Source organism: Rana temporaria, chromosome 8 (genome assembly GCF_905171775.1).
Source record: "Rana temporaria chromosome 8, aRanTem1.1, whole genome shotgun sequence".
Lineage (NCBI taxonomy): Eukaryota > Metazoa > Chordata > Amphibia > Anura > Ranidae > Rana > Rana temporaria.
The window spans coordinates 154,842,816-154,855,772 of NC_053496.1; the positions used below are offsets into that span (position 1 = coordinate 154,842,816).

A 12,957-nucleotide genomic window follows, 5' to 3' on the forward strand; every position below is an offset into this window, starting at 1 on the left:
GTCTTTCTTCCATGCTATCTTCAAGAGAGTTAAGGACAGCCATGGTTATCGCCTACGGCCACATCACCTTGAAAGCGCCCGATCTCGTCTGATCTCGGAGGCTAAGCAGGGTCGGGCCTGGTTAGTACCTGGATGGGAGACCGCCTGGGAATACCAGGTGCTGTAGGCTTTTTTGTTTTGGTGGAGTCTTGAATCTCTTTTTTCCCCCAGTCTTTCTTCCATGCTATCTTCAAGAGAGTTAAGGACAGCCATGGTTATCGCCTACGGCCTCATCACCTTGAAAGCGCCCGATCTCGTCTGATCTCGGAGGCTAAGCAGGGTCGAGCCTGGTTAGTACCTGGATGGGAGACCGCCTGGGAATACCAGGTGCTGTAGGCTTTTTTGTTTTGGTGGAGTCTTGAATCTCTTTTTTCCCCCAGTCTTTCTTCCATGCTATCTTCAAGAGAGTTAAGGACAGCCATGGTTATCGCCTACGGCCACATCACCTTGAAAGCGCCCGATCTCGTCTGATCTCGGAGGCTAAGCAGGGTCGGGCCTGGTTAGTACCTGGATGGGAGACCGCCTGGGAATACCAGGTGCTGTAGGCTTTTTTGTTTTGGTGGAGTCTTGAATCTCTTTTTTCCCCCAGTCTTTCTTCCATGCTATCTTCAAGAGAGTTAAGGACAGCCATGGTTATCGCCTACGGCCACATCACCTTGAAAGCGCCCGATCTCGTCTGATCTCGGAGGCTAAGCAGGGTCGGGCCTGGTTAGTACCTGGATGGGAGACCGCCTGGGAATACCAGGTGCTGTAGGCTTTTTTGTTTTGGTGGAGTCTTGAATCTCTTTTTTCCCCCAGTCTTTCTTCCATGCTATCTTCAAGAGAGTTAAGGACAGCCAAAGTTATCGCCTACGGCCACATCACCTTGAAAGCGCCCAATCTCGTCTGATCTCGGAGGCTAAGCAGGGTCGGGCCTGGTTAGTACCTGGATGGGAGACCGCCTGGGAATACCAGGTGCTGTAGGCTTTTTTGTTTTGGTGGAGTCTTGAATCTCTTTTTTCCCCCAGTCTTTCTTCCATGCTATCTTCAAGAGAGTTAAGGACAGCCATGGTTATCGCCTACGGCCACATCACCTTGAAAGCGCCCGATCTCGTCTGATCTCGGAGGCTAAGCAGGGTCGGGCCTGGTTAGTACCTGGATGGGAGACCGCCTGGGAATACCAGGTGCTGTAGGCTTTTTTGTTTTGGTGGAGTCTTGAATCTCTTTTTTCCCCCAGTCTTTCTTCCATGCTATCTTCAAGAGAGTTAAGGACAGCCATGGTTATCGCCTACGGCCACATCACCTTGAAAGCGCCCGATCTTGTCTGATCTCGGAGGCTAAGCAGGGTCGGGCCTGGTTAGTACCTGGATGGGAGACCGCCTGGGAATACCAGGTGCTGTAGGCTTTTTTGTTTTGGTGGAGTCTTGAATCTCTTTTTTCCCCCAGTATTTCTTCCATGCTATCTTCAAGAGAGTTAAGGACAGCCATGGTTATCGCCTACGGCCACATCACCTTGAAAGCGCCCGATCTCGTCTGATCTCGGAGGCTAAGCAGGGTCGGGCCTGGTTAGTACCTGGATGGGAGACCGCCTGGGAATACCAGGTGCTGTAGGCTTTTTTGTTTTGGTGGAGTCTTGAATCTCTTTTTTCCCCCAGTCTTTCTTCCATGCTATCTTCAAGAGAGTTAAGGACAGCCATGGTTATCGCCTACGGCCACATCACCTTGAAAGCGCCCGATCTCGTCTGATCTCGGAGGCTAAGCAGGGTCGGGCCTGGTTAGTACCTGGATGGGAGACCGCCTGGGAATACCAGGTGCTGTAGGCTTTTTTGTTTTGGTGGAGTCTTGAATCTCTTTTTTCCCCCAGTCTTTCTTCCATGCTATCTTCAAGAGAGTTAAGGACAGCCATGGTTACCGCCTACGGCCACATCACCTTGAAAGCGCCCGATCTCGTCTGATCTCGGAGGCTAAGCAGGGTCGGGCCTGGTTAGTACCTGGATGGGAGACCGCCTGGGAATACCAGGTGCTGTAGGCTTTTTTGTTTTGGTGGAGTCTTGAATCTCTTTTTTCCCCCAGTCTTTCTTCCATGCTATCTTCAAGAGAGTTAAGGACAGCCATGGTTATCGCCTACGGCCACATCACCTTGAAAGCGCCCGATCTCGTCTGATCTCGGAGGCTAAGCAGGGTCGGGCCTGGTTAGTACCTGGATGGGAGACCGCTTGGGAATACCAGGTGCTGTAGGCTTTTTTGTTTTGGTGGAGTCTTGAATCTCTTTTTTCCCCCAGTCTTTCTTCCATGCTATCTTCAAGAGAGTTAAGGACAGCCAAGGTTATCGCCTACGGCCACATCACCTTGAAAGCGCCCGATCTCGTCTGATCTCGGAGGCTAAGCAGGGTCGGGCCTGGTTAGTACCTGGATGGGAGACCGCCTGGGAATACCAGGTGCTGTAGGCTTTTTTGTTTTGGTGGAGTCTTGAATCTCTTTTTTCCCCCAGTCTTTCTTCCATGCTATCTTCAAGAGAGTTAAGGACAGCCATGGTTATCGCCTACGGCCACATCACCTTGAAAGCGCCCGATCTCGTCTGATCTCGGAGGCTAAGCAGGGTCGGGCCTGGTTAGTACCTGGATGGGAGACCGCCTGGGAATACCAGGTGCTGTAGGCTTTTTTGTTTTGGTGGAGTCTTGAATCTCTTTTTTCCCCCAGTATTTCTTCCATGCTATCTTCAAGAGAGTTAAGGACAGCCATGGTTATCGCCTACGGCCACATCACCTTGAAAGCGCCCGATCTCGTCTGATCTCGGAGGCTAAGCAGGGTCGGGCCTGGTTAGTACCTGGATGGGAGACCGCCTGGGAATACCAGATGCTGTAGGCTTTTTTGTTTTGGTGGAGTCTTGAATCTCTTTTTTCCCCCAGTCTTTCTTCCATGCTATCTTCAAGAGAGTTAAGGACAGCCATGGTTATCGCCTACGGCCACATCACCTTGAAAGCGCCCGATCTCGTCTGATCTCGGAGGCTAAGCAGGGTCGGGCCTGGTTAGTACCTGGATGGGAGACCGCCTGGGAATACCAGGTGCTGTAGGCTTTTTTGTTTTGGTGGAGTCTTGAATCTCTTTTTTCCCCCAGTCTTTCTTCCATGCTATCTTCAAGAGAGTTAAGGACAGCCATGGTTATCGCCTACGGCCACATCACCTTGAAAGCGCCCGATCTCGTCTGATCTCGGAGGCTAAGCAGGGTCGGGCCTGGTTAGTACCTGGATGGGAGACCGCCTGGGAATACCAGGTGCTGTAGGCTTTTTTGTTTTGGTGGAGTCTTGAATCTCTTTTTTCCCCCAGTCTTTCTTCCATGCTATCTTCAAGAGAGTTAAGGACAGCCATGGTTATCGCCTACGGCCACATCACCTTGAAAGCGCCCGATCTCGTCTGATCTCGGAGGCTAAGCAGGGTCGGGCCTGGTTAGTACCTGGATGGGAGACCGCCTGGGAATACCAGGTGCTGTAGGCTTTTTTGTTTTGGTGGAGTCTTGAATCTCTTTTTTCCCCCAGTCTTTCTTCCATGCTATCTTCAAGAGAGTTAAGGACAGCCATGGTTATCGCCTACGGCCACATCACCTTGAAAGCGCCCGATCTCGTCTGATCTCGGAGGCTAAGCAGGGTCGGGCCTGGTTAGTACCTGGATGGGAGACCGCCTGGGAATACCAGGTGCTGTAGGCTTTTTTGTTTTGGTGGAGTCTTGAATCTCTTTTTTCCCCCAGTCTTTCTTCCATGCTATCTTCAAGAGAGTTAAGGACAGCCATGGCTATCGCCTACGGCCACATCACCTTGAAAGCGCCCGATCTCGTCTGATCTCGGAGGCTAAGCAGGGTCGGGCCTGGTTAGTACCTGGATGGGAGACCGCCTGGGAATACCAGGTGCTGTAGGCTTTTTTGTTTTGGTGGAGTCTTGAATCTCTTTTTTCCCCCAGTCTTTCTTCCATGCTATCTTCAAGAGAGTTAAGGACAGCCATGGTTATCGCCTACGGCCACATCACCTTGAAAGCGCCCGATCTCGTCTGATCTCGGAGGCTAAGCAGGGTCGGGCCTGGTTAGTACCTGGATGGGAGACCGCCTGGGAATACCAGGTGCTGTAGGCTTTTTTGTTTTGGTGGAGTCTTGAATCTCTTTTTTCCCCCAGTCTTTCTTCCATGCTATCTTCAAGAGAGTTAAGGACAGCCATGGCTATCGCCTACGGCCACATCACCTTGAAAGCGCCCGATCTCGTCTGATCTCGGAGGCTAAGCAGGGTCGGGCCTGGTTAGTACCTGGATGGGAGACCGCCTGGGAATACCAGGTGCTGTAGGCTTTTTTGTTTTGGTGGAGTCTTGAATCTCTTTTTTCCCCCAGTCTTTCTTCCATGCTATCTTCAAGAGAGTTAAGGACAGCCATGGTTATCGCCTACGGCCACATCACCTTGAAAGCGCCCGATCTCGTCTGATCTCGGAGGCTAAGCAGGGTCGGGCCTGGTTAGTACCTGGATGGGAGACCGCCTGGGAATACCAGGTGCTGTAGGCTTTTTTGTTTTGGTGGAGTCTTGAATCTCTTTTTTCCCCCAGTCTTTCTTCCATGCTATCTTCAAGAGAGTTAAGGACAGCCATGGCTATCGCCTACGGCCACATCACCTTGAAAGCGCCCGATCTCGTCTGATCTCGGAGGCTAAGCAGGGTCGGGCCTGGTTAGTACCTGGATGGGAGACCGCCTGGGAATACCAGGTGCTGTAGGCTTTTTTGTTTTGGTGGAGTCTTGAATCTCTTTTTTCCCCCAGTCTTTCTTCCATGCTATCTTCAAGAGAGTTAAGGACAGCCATGGCTATCGCCTACGGCCACATCACCTTGAAAGCGCCCGATCTCGTCTGATCTCGGAGGCTAAGCAGGGTCGGGCCTGGTTAGTACCTGGATGGGAGACCGCCTGGGAATACCAGGTGCTGTAGGCTTTTTTGTTTTGGTGGAGTCTTGAATCTCTTTTTTCCCCCAGTCTTTCTTCCATGCTATCTTCAAGAGAGTTAAGGACAGCCATGGTTATCGCCTACGGCCACATCACCTTGAAAGCGCCCGATCTCGTCTGATCTCGGAGGCTAAGCAGGGTCGGGCCTGGTTAGTACCTGGATGGGAGACCGCCTGGGAATACCAGGTGCTGTAGGCTTTTTTGTTTTGGTGGAGTCTTGAATCTCTTTTTTTCCCCCAGTCTTTCTTCCATGCTATCTTCAAGAGAGTTAAGGACAGCCATGGTTATCGCCTACGGCCACATCACCTTGAAAGCGCCCGATCTCGTCTGATCTCGGAGGCTAAGCAGGGTCGGGCCTGGTTAGTACCTGGATGGGAGACCGCCTGGGAATACCAGGTGCTGTAGGCTTTTTTGTTTTGGTGGAGTCTTGAATCTCTTTTTTCCCCCAGTCTTTCTTCCATGCTATCTTCAAGAGAGTTAAGGACAGCCATGGTTATCGCCTACGGCCACATCACCTTGAAAGCGCCCGATCTCGTCTGATCTCGGAGGCTAAGCAGGGTCGGGCCTGGTTAGTACCTGGATGGGAGACCGCCTGGGAATACCAGGTGCTGTAGGCTTTTTTGTTTTGGTGGAGTCTTGAATCTCTTTTTTCCCCCAGTCTTTCTTCCATGCTATCTTCAAGAGAGTTAAGGACAGCCATGGTTATCGCCTACGGCCACATCACCTTGAAAGCGCCCGATCTCGTCTGATCTCGGAGGCTAAGCAGGGTCGGGCCTGGTTAGTACCTGGATGGGAGACCGCCTGGGAATACCAGGTGCTGTAGGCTTTTTTGTTTTGGTGGAGTCTTGAATCTCTTTTTTCCCCCAGTCTTTCTTCCATGCTATCTTCAAGAGAGTTAAGGACAGCCATGGTTATCGCCTACGGCCACATCACCTTGAAAGCGCCCGATCTCGTCTGATCTCGGAGGCTAAGCAGGGTCGGGCCTGGTTAGTACCTGGATGGGAGACCGCCTGGGAATACCAGGTGCTGTAGGCTTTTTTGTTTTGGTGGAGTCTTGAATCTCTTTTTTCCCCCAGTCTTTCTTCCATGCTATCTTCAAGAGAGTTAAGGACAGCCATGGTTATCGCCTACGGCCACATCACCTTGAAAGCGCCCGATCTCGTCTGATCTCGGAGGCTAAGCAGGGTCGGGCCTGGTTAGTACCTGGATGGGAGACCGCCTGGGAATACCAGGTGCTGTAGGCTTTTTTGTTTTGGTGGAGTCTTGAATCTCTTTTTTCCCCCAGTCTTTCTTCCATGCTATCTTCAAGAGAGTTAAGGACAGCCATGGTTATCGCCTACGGCCACATCACCTTGAAAGCGCCCGATCTCGTCTGATCTCGGAGGCTAAGCAGGGTCGGGCCTGGTTAGTACCTGGATGGGAGACCGCCTGGGAATACCAGGTGCTGTAGGCTTTTTTGTTTTGGTGGAGTCTTGAATCTCTTTTTTCCCCCAGTCTTTCTTCCATGCTATCTTCAAGAGAGTTAAGGACAGCCATGGTTATCGCCTACGGCCACATCACCTTGAAAGCGCCCGATCTCGTCTGATCTCGGAGGCTAAGCAGGGTCGGGCCTGGTTAGTACCTGGATGGGAGACCGCCTGGGAATACCAGGTGCTGTAGGCTTTTTTGTTTTGGTGGAGTCTTGAATCTCTTTTTTCCCCCAGTCTTTCTTCCATGCTATCTTCAAGAGAGTTAAGGACAGCCATGGTTATCGCCTACGGCCACATCACCTTGAAAGCGCCCGATCTCGTCTGATCTCGGAGGCTAAGCAGGGTCGGGCCTGGTTAGTACCTGGATGGGAGACCGCCTGGGAATACCAGGTGCTGTAGGCTTTTTTGTTTTGGTGGAGTCTTGAATCTCTTTTTTCCCCCAGTCTTTCTTCCATGCTATCTTCAAGAGAGTTAAGGACAGCCATGGTTATCGCCTACGGCCACATCACCTTGAAAGCGCCCGATCTCGTCTGATCTCGGAGGCTAAGCAGGGTCGGGCCTGGTTAGTACCTGGATGGGAGACCGCCTGGGAATACCAGGTGCTGTAGGCTTTTTTGTTTTGGTGGAGTCTTGAATCTCTTTTTTCCCCCAGTCTTTCTTCCATGCTATCTTCAAGAGAGTTAAGGACAGCCATGGTTATCGCCTACGGCCACATCACCTTGAAAGCGCCCGATCTCGTCTGATCTCGGAGGCTAAGCAGGGTCGGGCCTGGTTAGTACCTGGATGGGAGACCGCCTGGGAATACCAGGTGCTGTAGGCTTTTTTGTTTTGGTGGAGTCTTGAATCTCTTTTTTCCCCCAGTCTTTCTTCCATGCTATCTTCAAGAGAGTTAAGGACAGCCATGGTTATCGCCTACGGCCACATCACCTTGAAAGCGCCCGATCTCGTCTGATCTCGGAGGCTAAGCAGGGTCGGGCCTGGTTAGTACCTGGATGGGAGACCGCCTGGGAATACCAGGTGCTGTAGGCTTTTTTGTTTTGGTGGAGTCTTGAATCTCTTTTTTCCCCCAGTCTTTCTTCCATGCTATCTTCAAGAGAGTTAAGGACAGCCATGGTTATCGCCTACGGCCACATCACCTTGAAAGCGCCCGATCTCGTCTGATCTCGGAGGCTAAGCAGGGTCGGGCCTGGTTAGTACCTGGATGGGAGACCGCCTGGGAATACCAGGTGCTGTAGGCTTTTTTGTTTTGGTGGAGTCTTGAATCTCTTTTTTCCCCCCGTCTTTCTTCCATGCTATCTTCAAGAGAGTTAAGGACAGCCATGGTTATCGCCTACGGCCACATCACCTTGAAAGCGCCCGATCTCGTCTGATCTCGGAGGCTAAGCAGGGTCGGGCCTGGTTAGTACCTGGATGGGAGACCGCCTGGGAATACCAGGTGCTGTAGGCTTTTTTGTTTTGGTGGAGTCTTGAATCTCTTTTTTCCCCCAGTCTTTCTTCCATGCTATCTTCAAGAGAGTTAAGGACAGCCATGGTTATCGCCTACGGCCACATCACCTTGAAAGCGCCCGATCTCGTCTGATCTCGGAGGCTAAGCAGGGTCGGGCCTGGTTAGTACCTGGATGGGAGACCGCCTGGGAATACCAGGTGCTGTAGGCTTTTTTGTTTTGGTGGAGTCTTGAATCTCTTTTTTCCCCCAGTCTTTCTTCCATGCTATCTTCAAGAGAGTTAAGGACAGCCATGGTTATCGCCTACGGCCACATCACCTTGAAAGCGCCCGATCTCGTCTGATCTCGGAGGCTAAGCAGGGTCGGGCCTGGTTAGTACCTGGATGGGAGACCGCCTGGGAATACCAGGTGCTGTAGGCTTTTTTGTTTTGGTGGAGTCTTGAATCTCTTTTTTCCCCCAGTCTTTCTTCCATGCTATCTTCAAGAGAGTTAAGGACAGCCATGGTTATCGCCTACGGCCACATCACCTTGAAAGCGCCCGATCTCGTCTGATCTCGGAGGCTAAGCAGGGTCGGGCCTGGTTAGTACCTGGATGGGAGACCGCCTGGGAATACCAGGTGCTGTAGGCTTTTTTGTTTTGGTGGAGTCTTGAATCTCTTTTTTCCCCCAGTCTTTCTTCCATGCTATCTTCAAGAGAGTTAAGGACAGCCATGGTTATCGCCTACGGCCACATCACCTTGAAAGCGCCCGATCTCGTCTGATCTCGGAGGCTAAGCAGGGTCGGGCCTGGTTAGTACCTGGATGGGAGACCGCCTGGGAATACCAGGTGCTGTAGGCTTTTTTGTTTTGGTGGAGTCTTGAATCTCTTTTTTCCCCCAGTCTTTCTTCCATGCTATCTTCAAGAGAGTTAAGGACAGCCATGGTTATCGCCTACGGCCACATCACCTTGAAAGCGCCCGATCTCGTCTGATCTCGGAGGCTAAGCAGGGTCGGGCCTGGTTAGTACCTGGATGGGAGACCGCCTGGGAATACCAGGTGCTGTAGGCTTTTTTGTTTTGGTGGAGTCTTGAATCTCTTTTTTCCCCCAGTCTTTCTTCCATGCTATCTTCAAGAGAGTTAAGGACAGCCATGGTTATCGCCTACGGCCACATCACCTTGAAAGCGCCCGATCTCGTCTGATCTCGGAGGCTAAGCAGGGTCGGGCCTGGTTAGTACCTGGATGGGAGACCGCCTGGGAATACCAGGTGCTGTAGGCTTTTTTGTTTTGGTGGAGTCTTGAATCTCTTTTTTCCCCCAGTCTTTCTTCCATGCTATCTTCAAGAGAGTTAAGGACAGCCATGGTTATCGCCTACGGCCACATCACCTTGAAAGCGCCCGATCTCGTCTGATCTCGGAGGCTAAGCAGGGTCGGGCCTGGTTAGTACCTGGATGGGAGACCGCCTGGGAATACCAGGTGCTGTAGGCTTTTTTGTTTTGGTGGAGTCTTGAATCTCTTTTTTCCCCCAGTCTTTCTTCCATGCTATCTTCAAGAGAGTTAAGGACAGCCATGGTTATCGCCTACGGCCACATCACCTTGAAAGCGCCCGATCTCGTCTGATCTCGGAGGCTAAGCAGGGTCGGGCCTGGTTAGTACCTGGATGGGAGACCGCCTGGGAATACCAGGTGCTGTAGGCTTTTTTGTTTTGGTGGAGTCTTGAATCTCTTTTTTCCCCCAGTCTTTCTTCCATGCTATCTTCAAGAGAGTTAAGGACAGCCATGGTTATCGCCTACGGCCACATCACCTTGAAAGCGCCCGATCTCGTCTGATCTCGGAGGCTAAGCAGGGTCGGGCCTGGTTAGTACCTGGATGGGAGACCGCCTGGGAATACCAGGTGCTGTAGGCTTTTTTGTTTTGGTGGAGTCTTGAATCTCTTTTTTCCCCCAGTCTTTCTTCCATGCTATCTTCAAGAGAGTTAAGGACAGCCATGGTTATCGCCTACGGCCACATCACCTTGAAAGCGCCCGATCTCGTCTGATCTCGGAGGCTAAGCAGGGTCGGGCCTGGTTAGTACCTGGATGGGAGACCGCCTGGGAATACCAGGTGCTGTAGGCTTTTTTGTTTTGGTGGAGTCTTGAATCTCTTTTTTCCCCCAGTCTTTCTTCCATGCTATCTTCAAGAGAGTTAAGGACAGCCATGGTTATCGCCTACGGCCACATCACCTTGAAAGCGCCCGATCTCGTCTGATCTCGGAGGCTAAGCAGGGTCGGGCCTGGTTAGTACCTGGATGGGAGACCGCCTGGGAATACCAGGTGCTGTAGGCTTTTTTGTTTTGGTGGAGTCTTGAATCTCTTTTTTCCCCCAGTCTTTCTTCCATGCTATCTTCAAGAGAGTTAAGGACAGCCATGGTTATCGCCTACGGCCACATCACCTTGAAAGCGCCCGATCTCGTCTGATCTCGGAGGCTAAGCAGGGTCGGGCCTGGTTAGTACCTGGATGGGAGACCGCCTGGGAATACCAGGTGCTGTAGGCTTTTTTGTTTTGGTGGAGTCTTGAATCTCTTTTTTCCCCCAGTCTTTCTTCCATGCTATCTTCAAGAGAGTTAAGGACAGCCATGGTTATCGCCTACGGCCACATCACCTTGAAAGCGCCCGATCTCGTCTGATCTCGGAGGCTAAGCAGGGTCGGGCCTGGTTAGTACCTGGATGGGAGACCGCCTGGGAATACCAGGTGCTGTAGGCTTTTTTGTTTTGGTGGAGTCTTGAATCTCTTTTTTCCCCCAGTCTTTCTTCCATGCTATCTTCAAGAGAGTTAAGGACAGCCATGGTTATCGCCTACGGCCACATCACCTTGAAAGCGCCCGATCTCGTCTGATCTCGGAGGCTAAGCAGGGTCGGGCCTGGTTAGTACCTGGATGGGAGACCGCCTGGGAATACCAGGTGCTGTAGGCTTTTTTGTTTTGGTGGAGTCTTGAATCTCTTTTTTCCCCCAGTCTTTCTTCCATGCTATCTTCAAGAGAGTTAAGGACAGCCATGGTTATCGCCTACGGCCACATCACCTTGAAAGCGCCCGATCTCGTCTGATCTCGGAGGCTAAGCAGGGTCGGGCCTGGTTAGTACCTGGATGGGAGACCGCCTGGGAATACCAGGTGCTGTAGGCTTTTTTGTTTTGGTGGAGTCTTGAATCTCTTTTTTCCCCCAGTCTTTCTTCCATGCTATCTTCAAGAGAGTTAAGGACAGCCATGGTTATCGCCTACGGCCACATCACCTTGAAAGCGCCCGATCTCGTCTGATCTCGGAGGCTAAGCAGGGTCGGGCCTGGTTAGTACCTGGATGGGAGACCGCCTGGGAATACCAGGTGCTGTAGGCTTTTTTGTTTTGGTGGAGTCTTGAATCTCTTTTTTCCCCCAGTCTTTCTTCCATGCTATCTTCAAGAGAGTTAAGGACAGCCATGGTTATCGCCTACGGCCACATCACCTTGAAAGCGCCCGATCTCGTCTGATCTCGGAGGCTAAGCAGGGTCGGGCCTGGTTAGTACCTGGATGGGAGACCGCCTGGGAATACCAGGTGCTGTAGGCTTTTTTGTTTTGGTGGAGTCTTGAATCTCTTTTTTCCCCCAGTCTTTCTTCCATGCTATCTTCAAGAGAGTTAAGGACAGCCATGGTTATCGCCTACGGCCACATCACCTTGAAAGCGCCCGATCTCGTCTGATCTCGGAGGCTAAGCAGGGTCGGGCCTGGTTAGTACCTGGATGGGAGACCGCCTGTGAATACCAGGTGCTGTAGGCTTTTTTGTTTTGGTGGAGTCTTGAATCTCTTTTTTCCCCCAGTCTTTCTTCCATGCTATCTTCAAGAGAGTTAAGGACAGCCATGGTTATCGCCTACGGCCACATCACCTTGAAAGCGCCCGATCTCGTCTGATCTCGGAGGCTAAGCAGGGTCGGGCCTGGTTAGTACCTGGATGGGAGACCGCCTGGGAATACCAGGTGCTGTAGGCTTTTTTGTTTTGGTGGAGTCTTGAATCTCTTTTTTCCCCCAGTCTTTCTTCCATGCTATCTTCAAGAGAGTTAAGGACAGCCATGGTTATCGCCTACGGCCACATCACCTTGAAAGCGCCCGATCTCGTCTGATCTCGGAGGCTAAGCAGGGTCGGGCCTGGTTAGTACCTGGATGGGAGACCGCCTGGGAATACCAGGTGCTGTAGGCTTTTTTGTTTTGGTGGAGTCTTGAATCTCTTTTTTCCCCCAGTCTTTCTTCCATGCTATCTTCAAGAGAGTTAAGGACAGCCATGGTTATCGCCTACGGCCACATCACCTTGAAAGCGCCCGATCTCGTCTGATCTCGGAGGCTAAGCAGGGTCGGGCCTGGTTAGTACCTGGATGGGAGACCGCCTGGGAATACCAGGTGCTGTAGGCTTTTTTGTTTTGGTGGAGTCTTGAATCTCTTTTTTCCCCCAGTCTTTCTTCCATGCTATCTTCAAGAGAGTTAAGGACAGCCATGGTTATCGCCTACGGCCACATCACCTTGAAAGCGCCCGATCTCGTCTGATCTCGGAGGCTAAGCAGGGTCGGGCCTGGTTAGTACCTGGATGGGAGACCGCCTGGGAATACCAGGTGCTGTAGGCTTTTTTGTTTTGGTGGAGTCTTGAATCTCTTTTTTCCCCCAGTCTTTCTTCCATGCTATCTTCAAGAGAGTTAAGGACAGCCATGGTTATCGCCTACGGCCACATCACCTTGAAAGCGCCCGATCTCGTCTGATCTCGGAGGCTAAGCAGGGTCGGGCCTGGTTAGTACCTGGATGGGAGACCGCCTGGGAATACCAGGTGCTGTAGGCTTTTTTGTTTTGGTGGAGTCTTGAATCTCTTTTTTCCCCCAGTCTTTCTTCCATGCTATCTTCAAGAGAGTTAAGGACAGCCATGGTTATCGCCTACGGCCACATCACCTTGAAAGCGCCCGATCTCGTCTGATCTCGGAGGCTAAGCAGGGTCGGGCCTGGTTAGTACCTGGATGGGAGACCGCCTGGGAATACCAGGTGCTGTAGGCTTTTTTGTTTTGGTGGAGTCTTGAATCTCTTTTTTCCCC

At 51.6% G+C, this 12,957-nt stretch overlaps 62 non-coding genes across 62 annotated transcripts; all 62 read left to right on the forward strand.

Annotated features, from left to right (window-relative positions):
- Positions 1–50: 50 nt before the first annotated feature.
- On the forward strand, positions 51–169 carry LOC120910835. Its single transcript, XR_005741641.1, has one exon. It is a non-coding gene; the product is annotated as a 5S ribosomal RNA (ribosomal RNA).
- Positions 170–259: 90 nt separating this feature from the next.
- On the forward strand, positions 260–378 carry LOC120911889. The gene has a single exon (XR_005742658.1). It is a non-coding gene; the product is annotated as a 5S ribosomal RNA (ribosomal RNA).
- Positions 379–468: 90 nt separating this feature from the next.
- LOC120910836 lies at positions 469–587 on the forward strand. Its single transcript, XR_005741642.1, has one exon. It is a non-coding gene; the product is annotated as a 5S ribosomal RNA (ribosomal RNA).
- Positions 588–677: 90 nt separating this feature from the next.
- On the forward strand, positions 678–796 carry LOC120910837. The gene has a single exon (XR_005741643.1). It is a non-coding gene; the product is annotated as a 5S ribosomal RNA (ribosomal RNA).
- Positions 797–886: 90 nt separating this feature from the next.
- LOC120912100 lies at positions 887–1,005 on the forward strand. The gene has a single exon (XR_005742860.1). It is a non-coding gene; the product is annotated as a 5S ribosomal RNA (ribosomal RNA).
- A 90-nt stretch (positions 1,006–1,095) lies between these two features.
- LOC120910838 lies at positions 1,096–1,214 on the forward strand. The gene has a single exon (XR_005741644.1). It is a non-coding gene; the product is annotated as a 5S ribosomal RNA (ribosomal RNA).
- Positions 1,215–1,304: 90 nt separating this feature from the next.
- LOC120912041 lies at positions 1,305–1,423 on the forward strand. Its single transcript, XR_005742804.1, has one exon. It is a non-coding gene; the product is annotated as a 5S ribosomal RNA (ribosomal RNA).
- A 90-nt stretch (positions 1,424–1,513) lies between these two features.
- On the forward strand, positions 1,514–1,632 carry LOC120910839. Its single transcript, XR_005741645.1, has one exon. It is a non-coding gene; the product is annotated as a 5S ribosomal RNA (ribosomal RNA).
- Positions 1,633–1,722: 90 nt separating this feature from the next.
- On the forward strand, positions 1,723–1,841 carry LOC120910840. The gene has a single exon (XR_005741646.1). It is a non-coding gene; the product is annotated as a 5S ribosomal RNA (ribosomal RNA).
- A 90-nt stretch (positions 1,842–1,931) lies between these two features.
- Positions 1,932–2,050, forward strand: LOC120910841. The gene has a single exon (XR_005741647.1). It is a non-coding gene; the product is annotated as a 5S ribosomal RNA (ribosomal RNA).
- Positions 2,051–2,140: 90 nt separating this feature from the next.
- LOC120911868 lies at positions 2,141–2,259 on the forward strand. The gene has a single exon (XR_005742637.1). It is a non-coding gene; the product is annotated as a 5S ribosomal RNA (ribosomal RNA).
- Positions 2,260–2,349: 90 nt separating this feature from the next.
- Positions 2,350–2,468, forward strand: LOC120910843. The gene has a single exon (XR_005741649.1). It is a non-coding gene; the product is annotated as a 5S ribosomal RNA (ribosomal RNA).
- A 90-nt stretch (positions 2,469–2,558) lies between these two features.
- On the forward strand, positions 2,559–2,677 carry LOC120910844. Its single transcript, XR_005741650.1, has one exon. It is a non-coding gene; the product is annotated as a 5S ribosomal RNA (ribosomal RNA).
- A 90-nt stretch (positions 2,678–2,767) lies between these two features.
- Positions 2,768–2,886, forward strand: LOC120912089. The gene has a single exon (XR_005742849.1). It is a non-coding gene; the product is annotated as a 5S ribosomal RNA (ribosomal RNA).
- A 90-nt stretch (positions 2,887–2,976) lies between these two features.
- On the forward strand, positions 2,977–3,095 carry LOC120910845. Its single transcript, XR_005741651.1, has one exon. It is a non-coding gene; the product is annotated as a 5S ribosomal RNA (ribosomal RNA).
- A 90-nt stretch (positions 3,096–3,185) lies between these two features.
- LOC120910846 lies at positions 3,186–3,304 on the forward strand. Its single transcript, XR_005741652.1, has one exon. It is a non-coding gene; the product is annotated as a 5S ribosomal RNA (ribosomal RNA).
- Positions 3,305–3,394: 90 nt separating this feature from the next.
- Positions 3,395–3,513, forward strand: LOC120910847. Its single transcript, XR_005741653.1, has one exon. It is a non-coding gene; the product is annotated as a 5S ribosomal RNA (ribosomal RNA).
- A 90-nt stretch (positions 3,514–3,603) lies between these two features.
- Positions 3,604–3,722, forward strand: LOC120910848. Its single transcript, XR_005741654.1, has one exon. It is a non-coding gene; the product is annotated as a 5S ribosomal RNA (ribosomal RNA).
- Positions 3,723–3,812: 90 nt separating this feature from the next.
- Positions 3,813–3,931, forward strand: LOC120910849. Its single transcript, XR_005741655.1, has one exon. It is a non-coding gene; the product is annotated as a 5S ribosomal RNA (ribosomal RNA).
- Positions 3,932–4,021: 90 nt separating this feature from the next.
- Positions 4,022–4,140, forward strand: LOC120910850. Its single transcript, XR_005741656.1, has one exon. It is a non-coding gene; the product is annotated as a 5S ribosomal RNA (ribosomal RNA).
- Positions 4,141–4,230: 90 nt separating this feature from the next.
- On the forward strand, positions 4,231–4,349 carry LOC120910851. Its single transcript, XR_005741657.1, has one exon. It is a non-coding gene; the product is annotated as a 5S ribosomal RNA (ribosomal RNA).
- Positions 4,350–4,439: 90 nt separating this feature from the next.
- Positions 4,440–4,558, forward strand: LOC120910852. Its single transcript, XR_005741658.1, has one exon. It is a non-coding gene; the product is annotated as a 5S ribosomal RNA (ribosomal RNA).
- A 90-nt stretch (positions 4,559–4,648) lies between these two features.
- LOC120910854 lies at positions 4,649–4,767 on the forward strand. Its single transcript, XR_005741660.1, has one exon. It is a non-coding gene; the product is annotated as a 5S ribosomal RNA (ribosomal RNA).
- Positions 4,768–4,857: 90 nt separating this feature from the next.
- Positions 4,858–4,976, forward strand: LOC120910855. Its single transcript, XR_005741661.1, has one exon. It is a non-coding gene; the product is annotated as a 5S ribosomal RNA (ribosomal RNA).
- Positions 4,977–5,066: 90 nt separating this feature from the next.
- Positions 5,067–5,185, forward strand: LOC120910856. Its single transcript, XR_005741662.1, has one exon. It is a non-coding gene; the product is annotated as a 5S ribosomal RNA (ribosomal RNA).
- A 91-nt stretch (positions 5,186–5,276) lies between these two features.
- Positions 5,277–5,395, forward strand: LOC120910857. Its single transcript, XR_005741663.1, has one exon. It is a non-coding gene; the product is annotated as a 5S ribosomal RNA (ribosomal RNA).
- A 90-nt stretch (positions 5,396–5,485) lies between these two features.
- On the forward strand, positions 5,486–5,604 carry LOC120910858. Its single transcript, XR_005741664.1, has one exon. It is a non-coding gene; the product is annotated as a 5S ribosomal RNA (ribosomal RNA).
- A 90-nt stretch (positions 5,605–5,694) lies between these two features.
- LOC120910859 lies at positions 5,695–5,813 on the forward strand. The gene has a single exon (XR_005741665.1). It is a non-coding gene; the product is annotated as a 5S ribosomal RNA (ribosomal RNA).
- A 90-nt stretch (positions 5,814–5,903) lies between these two features.
- On the forward strand, positions 5,904–6,022 carry LOC120910860. The gene has a single exon (XR_005741666.1). It is a non-coding gene; the product is annotated as a 5S ribosomal RNA (ribosomal RNA).
- Positions 6,023–6,112: 90 nt separating this feature from the next.
- LOC120910861 lies at positions 6,113–6,231 on the forward strand. The gene has a single exon (XR_005741667.1). It is a non-coding gene; the product is annotated as a 5S ribosomal RNA (ribosomal RNA).
- Positions 6,232–6,321: 90 nt separating this feature from the next.
- On the forward strand, positions 6,322–6,440 carry LOC120910862. Its single transcript, XR_005741668.1, has one exon. It is a non-coding gene; the product is annotated as a 5S ribosomal RNA (ribosomal RNA).
- A 90-nt stretch (positions 6,441–6,530) lies between these two features.
- LOC120910863 lies at positions 6,531–6,649 on the forward strand. Its single transcript, XR_005741669.1, has one exon. It is a non-coding gene; the product is annotated as a 5S ribosomal RNA (ribosomal RNA).
- Positions 6,650–6,739: 90 nt separating this feature from the next.
- LOC120910865 lies at positions 6,740–6,858 on the forward strand. Its single transcript, XR_005741671.1, has one exon. It is a non-coding gene; the product is annotated as a 5S ribosomal RNA (ribosomal RNA).
- Positions 6,859–6,948: 90 nt separating this feature from the next.
- LOC120910866 lies at positions 6,949–7,067 on the forward strand. Its single transcript, XR_005741672.1, has one exon. It is a non-coding gene; the product is annotated as a 5S ribosomal RNA (ribosomal RNA).
- A 90-nt stretch (positions 7,068–7,157) lies between these two features.
- Positions 7,158–7,276, forward strand: LOC120910867. Its single transcript, XR_005741673.1, has one exon. It is a non-coding gene; the product is annotated as a 5S ribosomal RNA (ribosomal RNA).
- A 90-nt stretch (positions 7,277–7,366) lies between these two features.
- On the forward strand, positions 7,367–7,485 carry LOC120910868. Its single transcript, XR_005741674.1, has one exon. It is a non-coding gene; the product is annotated as a 5S ribosomal RNA (ribosomal RNA).
- Positions 7,486–7,575: 90 nt separating this feature from the next.
- On the forward strand, positions 7,576–7,694 carry LOC120910869. Its single transcript, XR_005741675.1, has one exon. It is a non-coding gene; the product is annotated as a 5S ribosomal RNA (ribosomal RNA).
- A 90-nt stretch (positions 7,695–7,784) lies between these two features.
- LOC120910870 lies at positions 7,785–7,903 on the forward strand. The gene has a single exon (XR_005741676.1). It is a non-coding gene; the product is annotated as a 5S ribosomal RNA (ribosomal RNA).
- A 90-nt stretch (positions 7,904–7,993) lies between these two features.
- LOC120910871 lies at positions 7,994–8,112 on the forward strand. Its single transcript, XR_005741677.1, has one exon. It is a non-coding gene; the product is annotated as a 5S ribosomal RNA (ribosomal RNA).
- A 90-nt stretch (positions 8,113–8,202) lies between these two features.
- LOC120910872 lies at positions 8,203–8,321 on the forward strand. The gene has a single exon (XR_005741678.1). It is a non-coding gene; the product is annotated as a 5S ribosomal RNA (ribosomal RNA).
- Positions 8,322–8,411: 90 nt separating this feature from the next.
- On the forward strand, positions 8,412–8,530 carry LOC120910873. The gene has a single exon (XR_005741679.1). It is a non-coding gene; the product is annotated as a 5S ribosomal RNA (ribosomal RNA).
- Positions 8,531–8,620: 90 nt separating this feature from the next.
- Positions 8,621–8,739, forward strand: LOC120910874. Its single transcript, XR_005741680.1, has one exon. It is a non-coding gene; the product is annotated as a 5S ribosomal RNA (ribosomal RNA).
- Positions 8,740–8,829: 90 nt separating this feature from the next.
- LOC120910877 lies at positions 8,830–8,948 on the forward strand. The gene has a single exon (XR_005741682.1). It is a non-coding gene; the product is annotated as a 5S ribosomal RNA (ribosomal RNA).
- A 90-nt stretch (positions 8,949–9,038) lies between these two features.
- On the forward strand, positions 9,039–9,157 carry LOC120910878. The gene has a single exon (XR_005741683.1). It is a non-coding gene; the product is annotated as a 5S ribosomal RNA (ribosomal RNA).
- Positions 9,158–9,247: 90 nt separating this feature from the next.
- On the forward strand, positions 9,248–9,366 carry LOC120910879. The gene has a single exon (XR_005741684.1). It is a non-coding gene; the product is annotated as a 5S ribosomal RNA (ribosomal RNA).
- A 90-nt stretch (positions 9,367–9,456) lies between these two features.
- Positions 9,457–9,575, forward strand: LOC120910880. Its single transcript, XR_005741685.1, has one exon. It is a non-coding gene; the product is annotated as a 5S ribosomal RNA (ribosomal RNA).
- Positions 9,576–9,665: 90 nt separating this feature from the next.
- LOC120910881 lies at positions 9,666–9,784 on the forward strand. Its single transcript, XR_005741686.1, has one exon. It is a non-coding gene; the product is annotated as a 5S ribosomal RNA (ribosomal RNA).
- Positions 9,785–9,874: 90 nt separating this feature from the next.
- LOC120910882 lies at positions 9,875–9,993 on the forward strand. The gene has a single exon (XR_005741687.1). It is a non-coding gene; the product is annotated as a 5S ribosomal RNA (ribosomal RNA).
- Positions 9,994–10,083: 90 nt separating this feature from the next.
- Positions 10,084–10,202, forward strand: LOC120910883. Its single transcript, XR_005741688.1, has one exon. It is a non-coding gene; the product is annotated as a 5S ribosomal RNA (ribosomal RNA).
- A 90-nt stretch (positions 10,203–10,292) lies between these two features.
- Positions 10,293–10,411, forward strand: LOC120910884. Its single transcript, XR_005741689.1, has one exon. It is a non-coding gene; the product is annotated as a 5S ribosomal RNA (ribosomal RNA).
- Positions 10,412–10,501: 90 nt separating this feature from the next.
- Positions 10,502–10,620, forward strand: LOC120910885. The gene has a single exon (XR_005741690.1). It is a non-coding gene; the product is annotated as a 5S ribosomal RNA (ribosomal RNA).
- A 90-nt stretch (positions 10,621–10,710) lies between these two features.
- LOC120910887 lies at positions 10,711–10,829 on the forward strand. Its single transcript, XR_005741691.1, has one exon. It is a non-coding gene; the product is annotated as a 5S ribosomal RNA (ribosomal RNA).
- A 90-nt stretch (positions 10,830–10,919) lies between these two features.
- Positions 10,920–11,038, forward strand: LOC120910889. The gene has a single exon (XR_005741693.1). It is a non-coding gene; the product is annotated as a 5S ribosomal RNA (ribosomal RNA).
- A 90-nt stretch (positions 11,039–11,128) lies between these two features.
- LOC120910890 lies at positions 11,129–11,247 on the forward strand. Its single transcript, XR_005741694.1, has one exon. It is a non-coding gene; the product is annotated as a 5S ribosomal RNA (ribosomal RNA).
- Positions 11,248–11,337: 90 nt separating this feature from the next.
- On the forward strand, positions 11,338–11,456 carry LOC120910891. The gene has a single exon (XR_005741695.1). It is a non-coding gene; the product is annotated as a 5S ribosomal RNA (ribosomal RNA).
- A 90-nt stretch (positions 11,457–11,546) lies between these two features.
- LOC120912017 lies at positions 11,547–11,665 on the forward strand. The gene has a single exon (XR_005742781.1). It is a non-coding gene; the product is annotated as a 5S ribosomal RNA (ribosomal RNA).
- Positions 11,666–11,755: 90 nt separating this feature from the next.
- Positions 11,756–11,874, forward strand: LOC120910892. Its single transcript, XR_005741696.1, has one exon. It is a non-coding gene; the product is annotated as a 5S ribosomal RNA (ribosomal RNA).
- A 90-nt stretch (positions 11,875–11,964) lies between these two features.
- Positions 11,965–12,083, forward strand: LOC120910893. The gene has a single exon (XR_005741697.1). It is a non-coding gene; the product is annotated as a 5S ribosomal RNA (ribosomal RNA).
- Positions 12,084–12,173: 90 nt separating this feature from the next.
- Positions 12,174–12,292, forward strand: LOC120910894. The gene has a single exon (XR_005741698.1). It is a non-coding gene; the product is annotated as a 5S ribosomal RNA (ribosomal RNA).
- A 90-nt stretch (positions 12,293–12,382) lies between these two features.
- LOC120910895 lies at positions 12,383–12,501 on the forward strand. The gene has a single exon (XR_005741699.1). It is a non-coding gene; the product is annotated as a 5S ribosomal RNA (ribosomal RNA).
- A 90-nt stretch (positions 12,502–12,591) lies between these two features.
- On the forward strand, positions 12,592–12,710 carry LOC120910896. Its single transcript, XR_005741700.1, has one exon. It is a non-coding gene; the product is annotated as a 5S ribosomal RNA (ribosomal RNA).
- Positions 12,711–12,800: 90 nt separating this feature from the next.
- Positions 12,801–12,919, forward strand: LOC120910897. Its single transcript, XR_005741701.1, has one exon. It is a non-coding gene; the product is annotated as a 5S ribosomal RNA (ribosomal RNA).
- Positions 12,920–12,957: the final 38 nt, after the last annotated feature.